Below are 19,545 nucleotides of genomic sequence, written 5' to 3'. Positions count from 1 at the left end.
CAAATGATTCTTGTGATGCAATTTTGTTTCTAATCTATGCAGATATACCAGAGATGTAAGCGGTTCAAATTATTTGTCTACTGATGTTAGAGATGTTGCCCCTGCTCATGTTCAAACATTTGAGGTTCCTTTAGCTACTGGAAGATATTGTTTAGTCGGACATGTTCCACCCATGTCAAAGACTCTCAAGATTTTAAGCGAACTTCATCCCACTCTTTGCCCACCTGAAAAGTAAGATATAATTTGCTAGTAGCGCTAGCTTATAATTATTCGTGCTTCTACAGAGAAGTATATAGGTTGATGTTTGGCTATCACGTATAAAAGTATTTTTTTAAAACCAAATGTAGTATATGAATATTAGATATTTATCACATATATTTATAATTTGCATATATTATATATATACATGTATTCTTCACGTAAAAGAGAAAAAGAGACTGCAAATTAAAACAAATTATAATGTAGCTTTTTTTATTTATTATTTTGTTGTTGTTGCTATTTTATTGCGTATGATTCTGCTATTCTTCTTCTTTTCTGTTTTACATATGCTAGCAAAGAATTTTTCCTTCTGATTTTTTGCTTAGGGATGAATTAAGTTTATTATTGAAAGTCACGCATACCGTCGAGTTTAATATATAAATTTTGCCCAATCGGTTTTTGAAATCTGGAACCTCCACTGAATGTATACAAAGATCATTGCGACGCAAACCAACAAACTATGTTTGGTGATGATTTATCTTCTCCAGTTGTGCTTTTAATCTATTCATTATTTTCTCCAAGTTATGCAAGACGTACCAAGCTCGTTTCTTTATACATTTTTTATATATATATAAAAACACAAGATTTATGGATTCCATGTAATGCAGAAGTTCTGCTGCACATGGTCAGATAATAAAATTGTAATGAAAAAAATATTACATAATCAATCAACAACCCTTACGTTGCGCACTTGTTCTTTGGATTTATTCGTTCTTGAATTGGAAGACCTTTTTTAATAAAGTAATATATAGTCACATCAACATCAATGTCTTACACAATAATAAAAGCACAAAATATAAAACTTCAGATCAGAGGTTACACAGAGAGAGAGAGAGAGAAGATGAGAGGAGGTAGGAAGGTGGTGTGTGTAACAGGAGCATCTGGTTTCATAGCATCGTGGCTGGTGAAGCTCTTATTACAAAGAGGTTATATTGTCAAAGCCACTGTTCGTGACCCAAGTCAGTATTTTACCACTTTTTTTTTTCTTTCTCTAAACTTACTCTAATATACTTCAAAACAGGTATTGGAATAGTTTTCATTCTAGAACTTTTTGTTTTGCTGACAACAATAAAAACTTCTGGGCTTTGATTGCTATTTTTCATTTATTTTTTGCTATTATAAAATTTTTATTGGACATGAACTCTTATTTTCTTTTTGTATTTTCAATTAAACTATTGTTGTACGTATTTGTATATATGTGCATTTCACAGATGATCCAAAGAAAACAGAACACTTACTCACACTTGATGGAGCAAAAGAAAGACTACATTTGTTTCAAGCAGATTTGTTAGTTGAAGGATCTTTTGACCTTGCAGTTGATGGATGTGAAGGTGTTTTCCATACAGCATCCCCTGTAATATTTTCTTCCACTGACCCCCAGGTTCATTCCTCCCACATATACTTCAAATACCATTCTTGTCTTGCCGATTGCTTAATTACATTTGTGTATTTTCTTAGAGAATAAAACAGAACTTCCAAATGTTTATATTTTTTTTTTAATGTAAAAACTACAACGATGCTTTTTCTCCGCATCTCAGGAAGAATTACTATACCCTGCAGTGAAGGGCACACTAAATGTTCTGAAATCGTGCGTAAAATTCCCGACTGTCAAGAGGGTAGTTTTAACATCTTCAATGGCTTCAGTTCTGCACAATGGAAAACCTTTGACCCCTGATGTGGTAGTCGATGAAACATGGTTTTCAGATCCCCTTGTTTGTGAGGATTTGGAGGTATGCAATTTATTCTTTTGTTGCAAGTATATATGGATCCAATTTTGTGCATCATGATGTTCAAGATGTCTAAGTAGTTGCCTTCAAAATTGCTTTAACGGCTCAATTTGTATTAAATCAATGAATTTTATTCAAATCAAGAACTACCTTTTCTTTCTCTATGTCCAGGCATGGTATTTTCTTTCAAAAACTTTAGCTGAGGAGGCTGCTTGGAAATTTGCTAAAGGAAATGGGATTGACTTGGTTACACTAAATCCGGCATATGTGATTGGTCCACTTTTGCAGCCAACTCTTAATGCCACTGTGGAAATGGTTCTGAATCTCAAAAAAGGTACACTTAGGCAAAACTATCTTTTTCACTTGCTGCAGGCCAGTTTCTAGCAATCAAAACTTTATTCATTTTTTAAGTAGCTAGGAACGTCTATTGAAAACTGATATCTAATTGTTGCTTATAAACATAACAAATAAAATTTAAAGTTTTAAGTCATTTGAGAACAAAATTAATCTGTCCATAGCTTCTACAATTGTAGTTGCATACTGAATTAAGGCAATTAACTACTTTTTGAATTCTTTAGATGATTCTTGTGATGCGCTAACAATCGATTGTATTTCTTTTTATTTTTTTGTCTTCTGTTTGTTTTCCATGCAGATATGAAAGAAGCAAACAAACCAAATTATATATCTACTGATGTTAGAGATGTTGCCTACACCCATATACAAGCATTTGAAGTTCCTTCAGCTAATGGAAGATACTGTTTAGTTGGACATGTTACACCCGTTTTCGAGGCTTTGAAGATTTTACAACAACTTCATCCCATTTTTTGCCCACCTGAAAAGTAAGTTATGCTTGCCAAATGCCACAATTTGGGGATATTGTCAGTAATCAAGGTTTTACTTATCCCACATTGCTCCATTAATGCTCCTTTGGTGGCTCTGAATGGACAAGATCGGGAGTGAACCTAGTCCCGTCTCATACAACTCAGGAGATGACTTGTTGCTTCTCCAATTTAATAAGTGCAGTCCGGATTGTTAATTAAGTTCATTAAGCATGAAACTTTAAAAAGTTAATAGTTCAATTTAATTGGTCTTGTCTTGTCTTGTCTAGCCCTAGAAACTTTTTTTTTGTTTTTTTGTTTTTACCTCATACAAACGATGGTCTAAACTACAACGGGAAGGGGTTTCTTACACACACTATCAAAGTGTTATGGGGATTCAAACTTGAGACCAATATTGGTCTGTAAGTCAAAGCCCTTTCTCATTCAAGTCTAGCCTTATAAAATACTGCTTTGGATCAAATTCCTATTTTCCTATAAGTTAAATATATACATCACCGGTGAAATACAAGGTGGCAAATTTCTAAGGGAAATATTCGTTTCTTTCCTTGACAGCAGATTTGAGGATGGCAGTCCTTCTGAACCCACGTTTCAAGTATCGCAGGAAAAAGCAAAAAGCTTGGGAGTTAGTTTCCTTCCACTGGAAGTGAGTCTCAGGGACACTGTTGAAAGTCTCAAGGAGAAGGGCTTCCTCTCAAGATAGAAACTTCCTAATTTAATGTGCAAGTTGGTCACATTTTGGCATTTTGTAGTTTGTCTTCAGACTGTTTTCATTGTCCCCAAAGGGATGACGAAATTAGTTTTGTTCTTGTTCAGACTGGCAAATTCTTAGAAAGTTGCTTTCAGATCTTTATGTATGGCTCAATCTGTTAGACCAAGGTCTGACGTGGCTGGGTTTTTGAATTTGAATGATAGTTCTTTATCCTCTGGTTCGTTTGAATGAGGAGTTTTGTATTGTATAGAACTCTATCACTTAATAGCTGAAATCCTGATTTGTAGGAACAGCTCTCTGTTTTTCAAACCTGTACTTATCAATACAATCAATATAAATACACAGCTGCAGCCAGATTGGTTTGGCAAGCTTTTCACGCTATTTCAAAGTCTTACATGGTATCAGAGCTTTGGTTATAAATGTCTCGATCTAACAACAGGTAGGGTGTTTTTGTCCCGCCATGTGCTGTTTGATGAAGGTACCTTCCCATTTGCACATCCTGCACTCACATCTCTTCGGCAAGGTGTCCTCTCTGACTCAGGTACAGAGTCTACTCTCTCCTTTAACTTTCCCATTACTAAACCTGATCTTGTTTACCCCGAGCCCATTGCAGCACCTAATGATCTTGTGCCGAGCCCAAGCCCACAAATAACACACCCTATACCATCACAACCGCCATCTTCATCTCCTTTAAGCCAAGACAGAGGTCGTGACACTTCAACATTTTCTGCTCCAGTCCAAGAGTTAGTTGTGATACGTGAATCTTCTCCATCTACAGTACCATTGGAAGCTGCCACTTCATCTATTCCACCGCTCATCACCAACATACATGCTGATACTACCACCACTTCGACTGAAACTGCTATATCTACACAACCTGTTCGGCATCAGATGGTGACTCGATCTCAGACAGGGACTTTAAAACCCTCTTCTCGGTACGCTTTGCATCTCCAAGTTGACTCTACAAATGTTGAGCCTTCCTGTTTCAGCAAAGCTATTAAACGCACAGAATGGAGGACTGCTATGGCCACAGAATTTAGTGCCTTGCACAGGTGTGGGACGTGGACTTTGGTTCCTTTTCAATATCACATGAACGTTCTTCCCAACAAATGGGTGTTTAAGATTAAAAGGCACTCCGATGGATCTATTGAGCGTTATAAAGCGCGTTTGGTGGCCAATGGTTTCCATCAACAGGAAGGACTCGATTATTCAGAGACGTTTAGTCCTGTGGTTAAACACACCACAATTCGAATGGTTCTTGGGCTTGCTGTGTCTAATAAATGGCTTGTTCGTCAATTGGATGTTCAGAACGCATTTCTTCATGGTTTTTTGACAGAAGATGTATACATGAGACAACCGGCTGGCTTTGTTGATTCACAGTATCCCAATCACGTCTGCAAGCTGCAGAGGTCACTTTATGGTTTAAAACAGGCACCTCGAGCCTGGTTTAAACGGTTCAGTGATTTTCTACTACAACTTGGGTTTCAAGAATCCAGGTGTGACTATAGCTTATTTGTGTATAAACACAATGGGGTCTTTCTTGTTCTACTTATTTATGTAGATGATATTTTGGTGACTGGAAATAATTCTTCTCAGGTTACGATGCTTATTCAGCGATTGGGAAAATTATTTTCTATGAAGGATTTGGGCCGTCTAAATTATTTCCTGGGTATTGAGGCTACTTATGAAGGTTCCGCGTTGCATTTGACTCAAAAGAAATATGCCTCTGATCTTCTTACTCGCACTGGTTTTGCAGATTGCAAGCCTATATCTACACCATGTATTTCTGGTCAGAAACTGAGTCTCCATGGTGGGGAGCCTCTTGTGGATCCTTCTGAATATCGCCAAGTTGTGGGTGCCTTACAATACCTCACGATTACTCGGCCAGACTTATCTTATGCTGTGAACCAAGTGTGCCAATTTATGCACTCACCTACAACATTGCACTGGCAAGCAGTGAAACGCATTCTAAGATATTTGAAGGCAACATATGATCATGGGCTTCGATATAAACCTGGAAAACTTGAATTGAATGCTTATTCTGATGCTGACTATGCAGGGGATCCTGATACAAGACACTCTACTGGTGGTTTTTGTGTTTATTTTGGTTCTAACTTAATTTCCTGGAGCTCAAAGAAGCAGAAGACAGTTTCACGTTCTAGTACGGAGGCCGAGTACAGGCAACTAGCTTATACCGCTGCTGAGTTATCATGGTTACGATCCTTATTCCGAGATTTATGCGTTTTCTTACCTACGCCTACTCTATGGTGTGATAATGTTTCTTCTATTGCACTTGCTTCCAATCCGGTTTTTCATTCTCGGACTAAGCATTTAGAAGTTGACTACCACTATGTTCGGGAGAAAGTAATTCGTGGTGAGTTACATGTTCATTATATTTGCTCACAAGATCAGGTTGCTGATCTGTTCACTAAAGGTCTCAGTTCTTCTCGGTTCAAGGCTCTTGTTTTCAAGCTTCCTGTTCTCCAAGGACCACTCAGCTTGAGGGGGGCTGTTAGACCAAGGTCTGACGTGGCTGGGTTTTTGAATTTGAATGATAGTTCTTTATCCTCTGGTTCGTTTGAATGAGGAGTTTTGTATTGTATAGAACTCTATCACTTAATAGCTGAAATCCTGATTTGTAGGAACAGCTCTCTGTTTTTCAAACCTGTACTTATCAATACAATCAATATAAATACACAGCTGCAGCCAGATTGGTTTGGCAAGCTTTTCACGCTATTTCAAAGTCTTACACAATCTTCCCGTATATAATTATCCCTTTTGTCTCTTTTTAGAAGTTGATCATTTTTTCAAATAACTATAAATAATTAAAAAGCTCAAGTTGGCATTTTGCTGCTTCACTATCTTTAAATTAATTCTCAATAATATTGTGTCTATTTTAATATTTGTTCCAACTATTGTGAATCAGTTAATTAATTAGTGCTCAAAACGATCTTCTTTACACGCCTCTAACTTGGGAACCTTAGACTGGCCTGCTAAATGGCCGGACTTGGAGTGGCTCTCAAACTCTCAAAACCGACTCTATAAATATAATACAACATAGCGTGTGACAAAATACATGGTCTGAAAATATGAAATATTTGAAGTCAGATGGAAAAATGGTAATTAGTGAAAAGAGGGAGAAATGTGACATAAAACGAAAATTAAAAGCTACGGCTGCTAACCTTATAAATATATTTTTCTCATCCCACGAATCAATGCACACAAAGACCTTCTGGAATGCGCAAGTTCTTAAACTACGATTGGCAAATCTCCACCACATAAAAAGTACTTTTAATAAAATTGTAGAAAAATGATAACCGACGAACACATCCGTTGTACTTTATCTTTCCATTTTTGTCGTTGTTGAGCAGCCGCCGACTTGGACATCTCTAGCTGACTTTGCCTCCATGGACATTTTTGTCGTTGTTCAGCTCATTTCTCTAACCATGAAAGCACACCAACACCATATATATTAATGCTAAAAGCTTCACATATGCACAGAGAGAGAGAGAGAGAGAGAGAGAGAGAGAGAGAAGATGAGCAGAGAAGGGAAGGTAGTGTGTGTAACAGGAGCGTCTGGTTTCATAGCATCATGGCTGGTGAAGCTCTTACTACAACGCGGTTACACTGTCAAAGCCATGGTTCGTGACCCAAGTCAGTATATATATCATTCCCTAATATTTTCTTTCTTCTTTTTTCTTCATTAAAATTTGCTCATATAATTATTTGCAATTCTTAAATAACATATAGTATTCATGATTCTTCAAATCAAGGTATATATTAACTATGGGTGCATGTTGGAAAGAATATTTCCATTTTGGCATCACATATAATTGGATATGAAATTTTAAATTGTGAATAAACTTATGATTCAAAAAATAAAAAATAAACTTATATTCAAATTGAAACTTGGAAAGTATCCAAGAACTTTTTTTTTTTTGGTAAACTGGAAGGGAACACAACATAAACTAGAAGGGAACACAACATAAACTAAAAAGAATTAGAACAAACTAATCTAGCTTTCGCTACACCAAGAATATCATCAAGGAGAAGAGAACCAATCCAAGCAGGAGCTTCGTCAAAATAAAGGATATCCAGGTCTAAGTTGTAACTCCAGTTTGCCAAACTAGCCACACAATTTCCGAAACGTATATTCAGAAAATTTTAATTTCCTATTCGAAATAAATTTACAATTTAATTTTAACAAATATTCGGTGTGTGTTTCACTAATTCACAAGAGATTTGCGGTGCATGTAACAATCAGAGTACCTAACATGTGGGTGTGGGTGTTGGAAATTAAGTCAAATTATTACATTTAGTGAATAGTGACCTTTCTAATTAACATCTAACTCTTATAAATCTTAAATGGTGAACTCTAAATTTAGTATGACTTGTTTGGTATTCAACTTGAATTCAACTTTTTAAACTCAAAAACAGAATTTGAGTCCAAACAAAGAAAACCTGTTTGGTAACCTTGTTTTTAAAAACTCAAACTCAAGAACAACTAAAAAACACCACAATTATTAAAAACAAAAACAAAAAAAAATCAGTTTTTTCCCTTTTTTTGTAACAACCCACAAGTTCTCAAATTTTTAAGATTTGAAAATAGTTTTCAAATTGCATACAAAACAAGTTTTTTAATCTTAAAAATATATTTCAGAACGGGTGGTGATTTTTCCACTCCTCTTTTGTCCACTCACTCCCTTTTATTTTTTTTAATAGGTTTTACTATAATAAAAAATTGAGTGTAAATAGACAAAAGATGAGTGGGAACATACAATTTTTAACAAAGGGAGTGTAAGTAGATAAAAGAGGAGTGAGAAAATCAGCTCCCTTAAGAACTCCTTGTTTTTAAGAAAAATCAAAATTTTTTAGTTCCCTATTTGAATAGGATACTAAACGCCCCCTAAATATGTTGTTGAGTTTTGTGTTGACATATTGTCACATGATAGGTTACACTTATACCATATTCTCTACCACACAATATAGAGAGAAATTTTGATATTCGTCATTCTTTTTATTTCTTTATTTCTATCTCTCTCCTCAATTTGAGTAAATGAAAAAAAAATGAATAAGTACATTATTGTCCACCAATGCGGACTACATTGTGGATTCTATCTCATTGAGTTGTGACTAGTGGTGTCAAACGAACCAAGTCGGATTGTGCACGGTACGAGGCCAACCTAATTACATATGGCCTGGCATGACACGAGCCCAATCAAAGTTGGGCCTGACACTGGCCGACTCGATGATTTATCGGCTTATTAAAGCCCCATATATTATATTATAGTTATTTTTAAAAGAAAATTAGTACATCATAATATTAAATTTGTGCCCATTTTTTAAGTAACATATGCTAAAAATTAATGATTTCTTTATAAATTAAATAATGACACTGTTTTTTAAATTTCAATCTTTTAAACCAAAACAACAGTCTAGCCCTTGGTGCATTTCGAGTTTTTGAAATTTCAATTTTAATGTAATGTATAAGCTAATGTTTTTTTAATTTTATAAATAGACGTGCTTGGCTCGGCCTGTTTACTAAGTGGGTTGGCTCGAAGTCTTAATGCCCGACTAAGTGGGTTGGCCCTACATCCATGTTCGTATTACATAATGTTGGCATATGTCTATACTTGTGCCATAAGCACTTAGAGCATCCACAATAGTGGAGTGTATAATAGGGTGTATCTTAAATATACACCATTTGTGATCGGAATCATCTGTAATGGGGATGTGTAAACAAGTGTAAATTTGCAAAACCACCATAAGATACAAATTTAGATGTACATATACATCTTTTTTTACATCTCCTGCAGATAGGGCCCAGTTAAAAAGAGGAGAGATAAAGTGGAGAAAAGTTAGCAAAAAAGTTGCTAGACCAAAATTCATATGCGGGGCCATTTTTTGGTTGTCATCTTCCCCCCCCCCCGGGTCTACTTTAATTTTAAAAAACAGCCAACTTTAATTTTTTTTAGATGAAATCATATCTTCTCCAAATTTAAATATTTTTAGGTCTATTTGTTTGAAAAAATAAAATTAACCTAATACACAAAATTAATTTTATAAAGTTAACACAAAATAAAATTTTAACACAAAAACGAATTAAGACAAAAAAAAAATCAATTATACATTTTTTGATTTACATCTTTCTCATTGGAGTAAAAACTACATATACAAACCCCGAAGATATAAAGGGGATGTAAAAGTGGCTTTACAATCCCGAAATTACATCCCCCACTTTGGATGCTCTTAAGCTTCTTCACCAAGCAAACTACAAATTGAATATCATAGAAGCTAGCAACCAGCAGAAGCAAAAAATAATAAAATAATAAAAATCTTAGCCTATAATGGTATAAGGAATGAACAACTGGATTCATAATGCTTTCGGGTATCACCAACACAACATTTAGGTAAGTGATCATTGCAATATGATAGTGAAACACATAGCGGTTGACAAGAGCCACATAAATAAAATATGCTTTAGATAGGATCCGCTAGCAAGCAGAAGGGTTACTGTCATAGAAGCAAGAGAAAGACTTCTAATGACCAGGGTGCATAGCCTAACACTACAGTTCCAACATAACATGGTTTTTCTTAGGAGCAACACACATCTCCTCGAATGTTATGGCTACAAGGGTATATTGATGCAATACTTTCCAAGCTGCAATACTCTTGTAGCCATAGCCATCATCATGACTTTTGTTCTGCTGTCGTCGTTTTTTGGTCGTCTTTTTCCCTTTCTGTAGTAGGGGTATCATTAAAATTTGTGTTGAAGTGGTCATCATCGACCGAACTAAAAATAATTAAGCTCACTTAATCAAAGTATATAAAAGGCTGAAGTACCATGACTTCCAACTGTAACTCTTAATGTGATGAGAAGAGAAGGATGAGCCAAGAAAGGAAGGCGGTGTGTGTAACAAGAGAATCTAGTTTCATAGGATCATGGCCTATCAAGCTCTTGCTAGAATGAGCTTACATTGTCAAAGCCACTGATATATATATATATATATATATATATATATATATTATGACAGAACCCGACCCAAATCTCACTTTTGAATCTGAGCCGAACTCTGTGCGTGTCCGACACCTGGCGAGTGCCGGGCACACTTGACTAAATTGCCGTCTAACAAAACCGAAGTTAACCTCAAGTTTGACTTCTGCCTAAAATTCGGCAAAATCTCTCTTGTAAATAGTAGTTTCCCAAAAATCTTCCACCTGTACAAAATGCAATTATAATCCCAACCGTTCAGTAGCAAGTTCCAAATCATAAGTAGGATAATTCAATTCACGCTTCATATGCGCCTTTTGAAATTTAGAATATACAAGAATATCGTTTATGAACACAATCACAAAGCAATCCAAGTAACGTCGGAACACTCTGTTCATGACATCCATAAATGTTATTGGCGCATTAGTCAGCCCAAAAGGCATCACCAAAAATTCATAATGACCATATCTTGTTTAGAAAGTAGTCTTAAGCACATCTTCTTCTCTGATCCGCACTGTAACCTTATTCAATTGTCTACAATCAACACATAACCTCATGGTGCCATCATTCTTCACAAATAGAACTGGTGCACCCCAATGAGAGAAACTGGGTCAGATGAAACCCTTGTCCACCAACTCCTGCAACTAAGTTTTCAACTCCCTTAATTTAGTTGTTGCCATTCTATACGGTGCCTGAGAGATAGGGTTCGTCCCTGAAATGAGCTCAATGGTGAACTCGATTTCCTGATGAGGAGGTAATCCAGGAAGATCCTCAAGAAACACATCTGAAAAATCCTGCACCACCGAAATATGCTCCAACCTCAATCCATTATCCCGGGGTGTCAATTACGTGAGCCAAGTATCCTGAACACCCATTTCTGAGCAACCGTCTCGCCTTCATAGCTGATATAAGGCAAGATAGAAGAACTCTACGCTCATCACAGAAAGTCACCTCAGGTAGTCCAGGACTACGGAGTACGACCTCCTTCCGGAAATAATCGATCAAAGCATAATGCTTTGCTAACCAATCCATACCTAGAATAACATCCAAATCTACCATATCTAAAGGAATTAAATCTGCCTCTAGAATTACATCCCCTACCAAAACCATGCTACCCCTGTACACTACACCAACTGTAAAGACATACAGAAATGGCAAGTTCCTCACGCAAGGCCGTGAGTCTCACATTCGCATTGTGGGCAAAACTATGTGCAACAAAAGAGTGTGTATCCCCGTGGTCAATTAAAACTCTAGCAGGAATCCCAAAAAATGGTAAATACCTATAATCACATCAGGTGAAGCATGTGCCTCCTGCTAAGACATGTTGTATACGCATCCGGTAGTTCTAGAACGTCCACCACGTCCCCTCTGCTGTCTGCCACCTATGCTAGCCATACTGGTCTGGGCCCCACTACTAGACGAGGCCCCTATAATCTGTGATGTACTATGTACTCTGCTCTATGCACCCTTCCCCTGGGTTGGCCCAACATAGATTTCTCTACTCTACAAAAGCATCGGGCACTTCCTCAGAAAATGCCCCAACTGACCACAGTGATAGCACCCAGTGATGCCCTGTTGACAAGGCTCGGTATGGAACCTATCGCATAAAGCACACTAGGAGCGATTCCTCCCCCTAAAAACTGGCTGCAGCTGTCTCCCTGAACCTCTAGCTGTGCAACCTCCGGAATGGTCGTCTCCCCTCTGTTGACTGCCACCTCTACTAGACATATTGGTCTGGGCCACATTACTAGACGAGGCCCCCACAATCTGTGATGTACTCTGTACTCTGCTCTGTGCACTTATCCCCTGGATTGGCCCAGTGGAGATTTCTCTACTCTGCAGAAGCATCATGTCACATCCCGGGATCAACTCTACCTTAGCACGATATTGTCCGCTTTGGGCCCCCCTCTCTGCCCTCACGGTTTTGTTTCTGGGAACTCACGAGTAACTTCCCAGTGGGTCACCCATCCTAGGATTGCTCTAGCCCCTAACTCGCTTAACTTCGGAGTTCCTACAACTCCAAAGCCAGTGAGCTCCCAAAAGGCCTCGTGCTAGATGGATGCGGCTGTGCACATATAAGGCACATCACCCCCTCTCCGTTGATTGATGTGGGATCTTACAATCCACCCATTTTAAGGGCCTGACGTCCTCGTCGGCACACTCGCACCGCACTGCAGAGTGGCTCTGATACCAAATTGTCACATCCCGGGATCGGCTCCACCATAGCACGATATTGTTCACTTTGGGCCCCCTCTCTGCCAGCACGATTTTGTTTCTGGGAGCTCACGAGCAACTTCCCAGTGGGTCACCCATCCTAGGACTGCTCTAGCCCCCAACTAGCTTAACCTCGGAGTTCCTACGACTCCGAAACCAGTGAGCTTCCAAAAGGTCTCGATGCGGTGTGCACATATAAGGCACATCACCCCATCTCCGTTGGTTGATGTGGGATCTTACACATCAAGCACTCCCTTCGAAAATGCCCCGACTGACCACAGTGATAGCACCCAGTGGTGCCCTGCTGACAAGGCCCGTTATGGAACCTACGGCATAAAGCACACTGGGAACGATTCCTCCCACTAAAAATTGGCTGCAGCTGTCTCCCTGAACCTCTGGCTGTGCTATCTCCGAAATGGAGTCCAGAACTCCCACTCTGGTTAGACTTTCCACTGGAGCTGACTCTAGCTCGAAAACCTCCACAACTACAAGCACTGGATGATCCAGAGCTAAAACTACCTCGCTTGGATGATCCCTGACTAGGAGCACCCATGTCATACTGTCGTTTGCAGAAATCACTTCGTCCCCGGACCATCATCTGACTGCTTTCAATCAATGAGGCAGACATCACCAGATCTCCAAAATTAGCCAGACGTTGTCCCACTACGATGCCACGAATGGATGCCTTTAGTCCTCTGGTAAACAGCTGACACTTATTTCTTTCATCCGCCACAAGCAGTGCACAGTACTTGGACAGTTCATTAAATTTCTTCTCATACTCTAACACTGTCATAATGCCCTGTTCAAGTTGAAGGAACTCCTCCATCTTCATATTTTGGTAGGCTAAAAGATAGAACTGCTCAACAAAGGCAGTCCGAAAAACTTGCCACGTGATGGCTGATGGGTCCTGATACTGCCTTCTGACTGACTCCTACCAGTACCTTGCATTTCTGGAAAGGGAAAAGATAGCCAGAACCACTCTGCGCTCTTGTGGGACATCCATCACATCCATAATTCTTTCCATCTCTATCCATTCTTCAGCCACGGCGGGATCACCATCACCATTAAATTCCACTGCCACTATCCTTCTAGCTTGGTCTGCATATGTCAAACATGCATCTCTGGGTTGCCAGCCCTGGATAAGGCCTGGGTCAATAACTCCAGTGTCTGCTGAAAATTTGGATCAATCGGTGGAGTTGGCATCACTGGTACAGCTCATGCCGAACCTCCTACATAAGACTGCTCAACTTGTTCCGGTACCGAACCCGGAATCGGAGGGTTCTCCAGCTCAGGAGAAGGTTCTCGTCCTCTTAGTCGGGATAGCTTTCGAATTCCCCTATGAGTGCCACCACGTTTAGGGCCCATGATTCTGTCACAAGAAAAAAATTCATTAAAACAGGAATGCACACAAGGTGCGCAGTCTACAGGAATTTAGACCTAATACTTTGATAACAAGTTGACAGGACCCGACCTAAATTTCACTTTCGAATCTGAGGCGAACCCTGTGCGTGTCCGACACCTAGCAGGTGCCAGGCACACTTGACTAAATTGCCCGTCTAACAACCGAAGTTAACTTCAAGTTTGACTTCTGCCTAAAATGCGGCAAAATCTCCATTTTAAATAGTCATTTCCCAAAAATCTTCCACCTGTACAAAATGCAATTATAATCCCAACCGTTCAACATTCATAAAGTTTACATTCAAGCAATCCAACAACATAACTATGTGGCCTCAGGGTTTACAGAAATCCTACGGCAATTTCAAAGCAATAGTAATTAGTTTAATTTATAGGAGTAGTTCGATTACAACAGAAATCCTACTTAGTGGTAAGGATGAGTGAAGAGTTGTGACTGCCCTGTGGTGGCACTCTGGTACACGACTAATGCCTGGGGGCGCAAAACATTTAAAAATGTGAGTGAACAAAAATAAAGTTTTGGAAAATAGAATATGAACATACTAACCCCACTGTTAAAACATTTAGAAAATTCAATTATCTCAATATTCTATATTCGTAATAAAATTCAAGCATGCATATCTACATACATATAACTGATCAAGCATTCAAACAAATCATCGAAAAAGTTTGAAAGCATTGTAAAATATTAATTCCTTTCCACCTAGGTGTACCCATCATATATCCGTCAATTCCTTAATTTCCGTTAATTCCCACATTATACCATCAATTCTCATATTATACCATCAATTCCTCTTGTCACAATTTGTGACACATCCTCAGGGGTCTCGGTGACACGAAGTCGACCAAGCCGCATTCCTCGCAGGATTCAGGGGACATTTAGTCAACTTGATCCGCATTCCTCGCTCTGCATGATTCAAGCGTCCCCGAAACTCATGGGGCATTGTCAAACGCGCGCTGACTCAACCAAAGGCAACTGTAATGTCAATTGACATTATTATAACCGAAGGCAACAATTTATTTGAAGGCAACATATTATCCGAGGCAACATTCATTCTGAAGGCAACATTTATTTTGAAGGCAACATGGGTACCTATGGTGGTTTTTTTTAAAAACAAATTCCTGGAAAATCATAAAAACTATTTCTCATCCATCCTTAAATTATGTTGCCACTATACTTCCTACTTTCCAAGCCATGCTCAACTTAAATATACACAGAATATAATAAAAATATTCGAAATCAAACAATCATGCTTGGAAAGTAAAAATTCATAACAACTCATTCAAGGTCAAATAATAAAACTTTAATTGCATAAAATCATTTATAAAATAAAAGTCCACTCACTGAGCGTCCGAGTTCACTTGACCCTTTGAAGGTCCCTCCTGCGGATCAGCTGGTGCCCGAGTACTTATTTTTATGCCATTACAAATATTAAATTAATAAAATTATTCAACATAAATATTTAATCCAAAACCCTGACCCCCGGCTTCTAAAAGTGCGTGTGCTTATTTGAAGACCATTCCTATGCCCACTTAAACACTTCAGATGATTAGAACGGCCCCAAAAAAACCCGAGACTCGATAAACGATAAATTTGCCATATTGGTCAATTCGAGACCCCATGGGGTCCACGACGTCCAATTATCAATCTAAGAGTTCATATAGGTTCCTCATATTTAAATAACCCTATCCTGCAAGTCTGGTCTGATTCAGACGGTCGGATTGCTCACGATCGTACGATTGGACGGTTACGACTTATTTAGCCCTAGGGTTAGCGATTTCAGAGTATCCGAGACTCCGATTCACGATCCGTTGAATCCTATACGATCCTAGAAATACAAGATACAACATAGGTGAATTTGAGCTCAATCCAAAGGTCCGAACATATCGAACCCGGATATCGCACAATAGGCGAAATCCGTTCGAGGCTCAAACGATAACCAAATTGAAATCCGAGCACACCTACACGCTTATGACAACCTAAGGATCATTCTAGGACAAATTGTGGCCCCACAATATTGCCCACGCGCCGTCGCACGCGCCGGCATCCCGTGGGTGGCTTGATCAATTTTGGCGGCCGGAAAACTTCAAAATCGAGGGCCAAGATTCCTACCACAGGTTTAGAACGTCTATTGGAGCCACTTTTGTTCTAGGACCTACCTCAAAAAAAGACCGGAAATGGCCGGAATTTCAAATTGAAAACCAGCCAAACTTTGGACCGTGATTTGATCTACCTAGGCTAGAAATCGTTCCAATCCTACCCAACCATCAGCTAGAGCACGAAAAATAGGTGAGAAACCATACCTCACTCGTCGGAAACAGTGGCCGGAGGAGGGAGAACGAGCAGCTGGAAATTTCGAATGGAAACCGGGTGGTTTTTGGCAGATTCCGGCGAGCACAGCAAACGGCGGCAACTGAGACTGATCGGGAAAGGATGGGGGAAGGAAGGCGTTTCGAACCGGTTCGGTCTCGTGGCCGGTGGTGCAGCATGGCAGCGACTGGAAGTAAAAAACCAGTCGGCTGCTACAGTGGGTGGGGGGGAAGGGGATCGCGCGACGGGGAGAGAGAGAGAGAGAGAGAAAGAGAAATCTGGTTTTTAAAACCAGTTTTGAAAAATTACGATTTTGCCCCTACGTAAGTTTTGATAGTATATTTTTCAATACAACTCGGATTTGAGCTCACTACGTGTCTACGTACTAGTCTCGACGTGCTCTACGCAATGGTACAATTGAAACTTCAAATTCTTTCCGGATCAAAAACTCAACTTTTAACCTAATAAAATATTATAGGGGCAAAATAGTCTTTTATCAGAATAAATTAATAATTAAAAATTGATTTAGGATCAGGTTGTTACATATTACATATTTCTTCACCATTGGATTGTATGTATGTTGCGTATTAAATCTTCCAATACATTTAATAAATGCAATAAAACAACAAATATTAGAAATATGTAATCAATTATTCTCTCCCTAAACTTGGTATCAAACTAATTACCTGCTTGCTAATCATTTCTTTTTCAATTTTTTTTTTTTACAGTTTTTTTTTTTCATTTTTCATTTTAAAAAAAAAAGTACTGAGAGCGTTGGTAACTTTTTTTTCTTCAATGATTTTCATATTCAACTTCTTGGTTTTGATCACATCAACAAAAACTTGTGAGTTTCAGTCGTTGTTTTCATCTATAATCATGTGATTATGAATATGGATTAATCTCGCAACACATGTCATCATCTAAATGTCTCTAACAAGTACCATGATAGAAAACCATTAGGTTCCAAAAACATAAGCTATCAAAGAAATGTGAGTGAACAATATTGTAGATCAAGCCAACAGTGTACAAGTTTTTTTCTCCACGCTCATGACCAGCATAAATATAGAACACCCTAGTGTTGGCTAAGAACTTCTTAGTGAGTTTAATATGTACCATACATGCAATCAAATGACTGTGATTATAAATCCTTAACTGCTTTTCACATAAAATCCTTAATGGACCATCTCCCGATTATATATATGTCAAAAACATGGTTTTTAAATGTTTTCATGAGTTAGTATTTTTACCATTAGGATTTATACTGGAAAGATAATAAGGTTAGAAAAGAACTTTGGAAATAAACAAAATATCATCACCCAATAAAAATAAATTAATAAATGGAGCATATGTATGCAGAAGCCCTTTTGATGAACTAATTACTTTTGCATTTATGCCTGTGATGCCACAGATGACTCAAAGAAAACAGAACACTTACTGGCACTTGATGGGGCAAAAGAAAGGCTGCATTTGTTCCAAGCTGATTTGATAGAAGAAGGATCTTTTGACGCTGCAGTTGATGGATGTGAAGGTGTTTTTCATACAGCATCCCCTGTTCTATTTTCAGCCACTAACCCTCAGGTAGTATATAATAACATTCATCCCTTTACTTTCATTTCTTATAGAGTTCAAAAATGAAATGGTTCTTTTGTCTACACAATCTCAGGCAGAATTAATTGACCCTGCAGTGAAGGGAACCCTTAATGTTCTAAAATCGTGCATAAAATTCGCTACCGTCAAGAGGGTAGTTTTAACATCTTCTGTGGCTGCAGTCATTCTCAATGGAAGACCATTGACCCCTGATGTGGTGATTGATGAAACATGGTTTTCAGATCCTCTTGTTTGTGAGAATTTGAAGGTAAGTGTGCAGGCTTCCATGCTTCTTATCTTCTTCCAAGTTACACCTTTTATTCATGAAATTCATTATCATTTGTTATTTGGCATCTTCTGTTGCTTCAGTCATGGCAATATATCTTGGTTTAGTATGAACTTCCTTTCCTCTCCATGTCCAGGAATGGTATTTTCTTTCAAAAACTTTAGCTGAGGAGGCTGCTTGGAAATTTGCTAAAGGAAATGGGATTGACTTGGTTACCATAAATCCATCTTATGTGATCGGTCCACTCTTACAACCAAGTCTTAATGCCACTGTGGAAATGGTTCTGAATCTCAAAAATGGTACACTCCACCGACCATATTTTTCTTTTTCTTTTATCTTTTCTTGTGATGTTGGATGATTTGAACTTAGCTATTCGACGTTAGACGATTCTTGTGATGCAAGTTTGTTTCTTTTCTATGCAGATATACCAGATGTAATCCGTTCAAATTATTTGTCTACTGATGTTAGAGATGTTGCCTCAGCTCATGTTCAAGCATTTGAGGTTCCTTCAGCTACTGGAAGATATTGTTTAGTTGGACATGTTACGCCCATGTCCAAGGCTCTCAAGATTTTACATGAACTTCATCCCACTCTTTTTCCACCTGAAAAGTAAGTTAGAAATTTTAAAAATGCTACAAATTGGCCAAAAAAATTAAAAATTTCCAGTATGTGGTTCAATCTTCACAATACTGCTTTAGATCAAATTCCCGGTTTTCCTATTAGTTAAATGCATTTTACATCACTGATGAAAATGCACTGAATATTGACAAATTTCTGAGGGGAAGATTTGTTTGCTTCATTGTTGGCAGATATGAGGATGGCAATCCTTCAGAACCCACATATCAAGTATCACAGGAAAAAGCAAAAAGTCTGGGAGTTAATTTCCTTCCAGTGGAAGTAAGTCTTAGGGACACTATTGAAAGCCTCAAGGAGAAGGCCTTCCTCAAGGTTTGAATTATGCAACTGACAGCAACTTGCTCATTGCACAAGTTGATCGCGTATTGGAAATTCAAATGTTCTTTTTCTTTTTCTTCTGCTAAATTTATCCCAAGGGATTGTGAAAGTAATATTGTTCATGCTCAGACTTCTATCTGCAATTGCCCAGAATGGTCAGGAGTCGCTTTTAGCTCTTGATAGCTCAATTGAAGAAACCCTTGTTTGAAAATGAACCAAATCAAGTAACTTTTCATTTCTCTGGTGTACACCAACC

At 38.3% G+C, this 19,545-nt stretch overlaps 1 pseudogene; it reads left to right on the top strand.

The window, feature by feature from the left end:
* LOC117620078 overlaps window positions 1-19,545 on the top strand; it is a 28,450-nt pseudogene extending 8,905 nt beyond the window's left edge.

Source organism: Prunus dulcis, chromosome 2 (assembly GCF_902201215.1).
Source record: "Prunus dulcis chromosome 2, ALMONDv2, whole genome shotgun sequence".
NCBI lineage: Eukaryota > Viridiplantae > Streptophyta > Magnoliopsida > Rosales > Rosaceae > Prunus > Prunus dulcis.
Note: the sequence above shows the minus strand (reverse complement) of the source record. Positions and strands in the feature narration are given on the sequence as shown.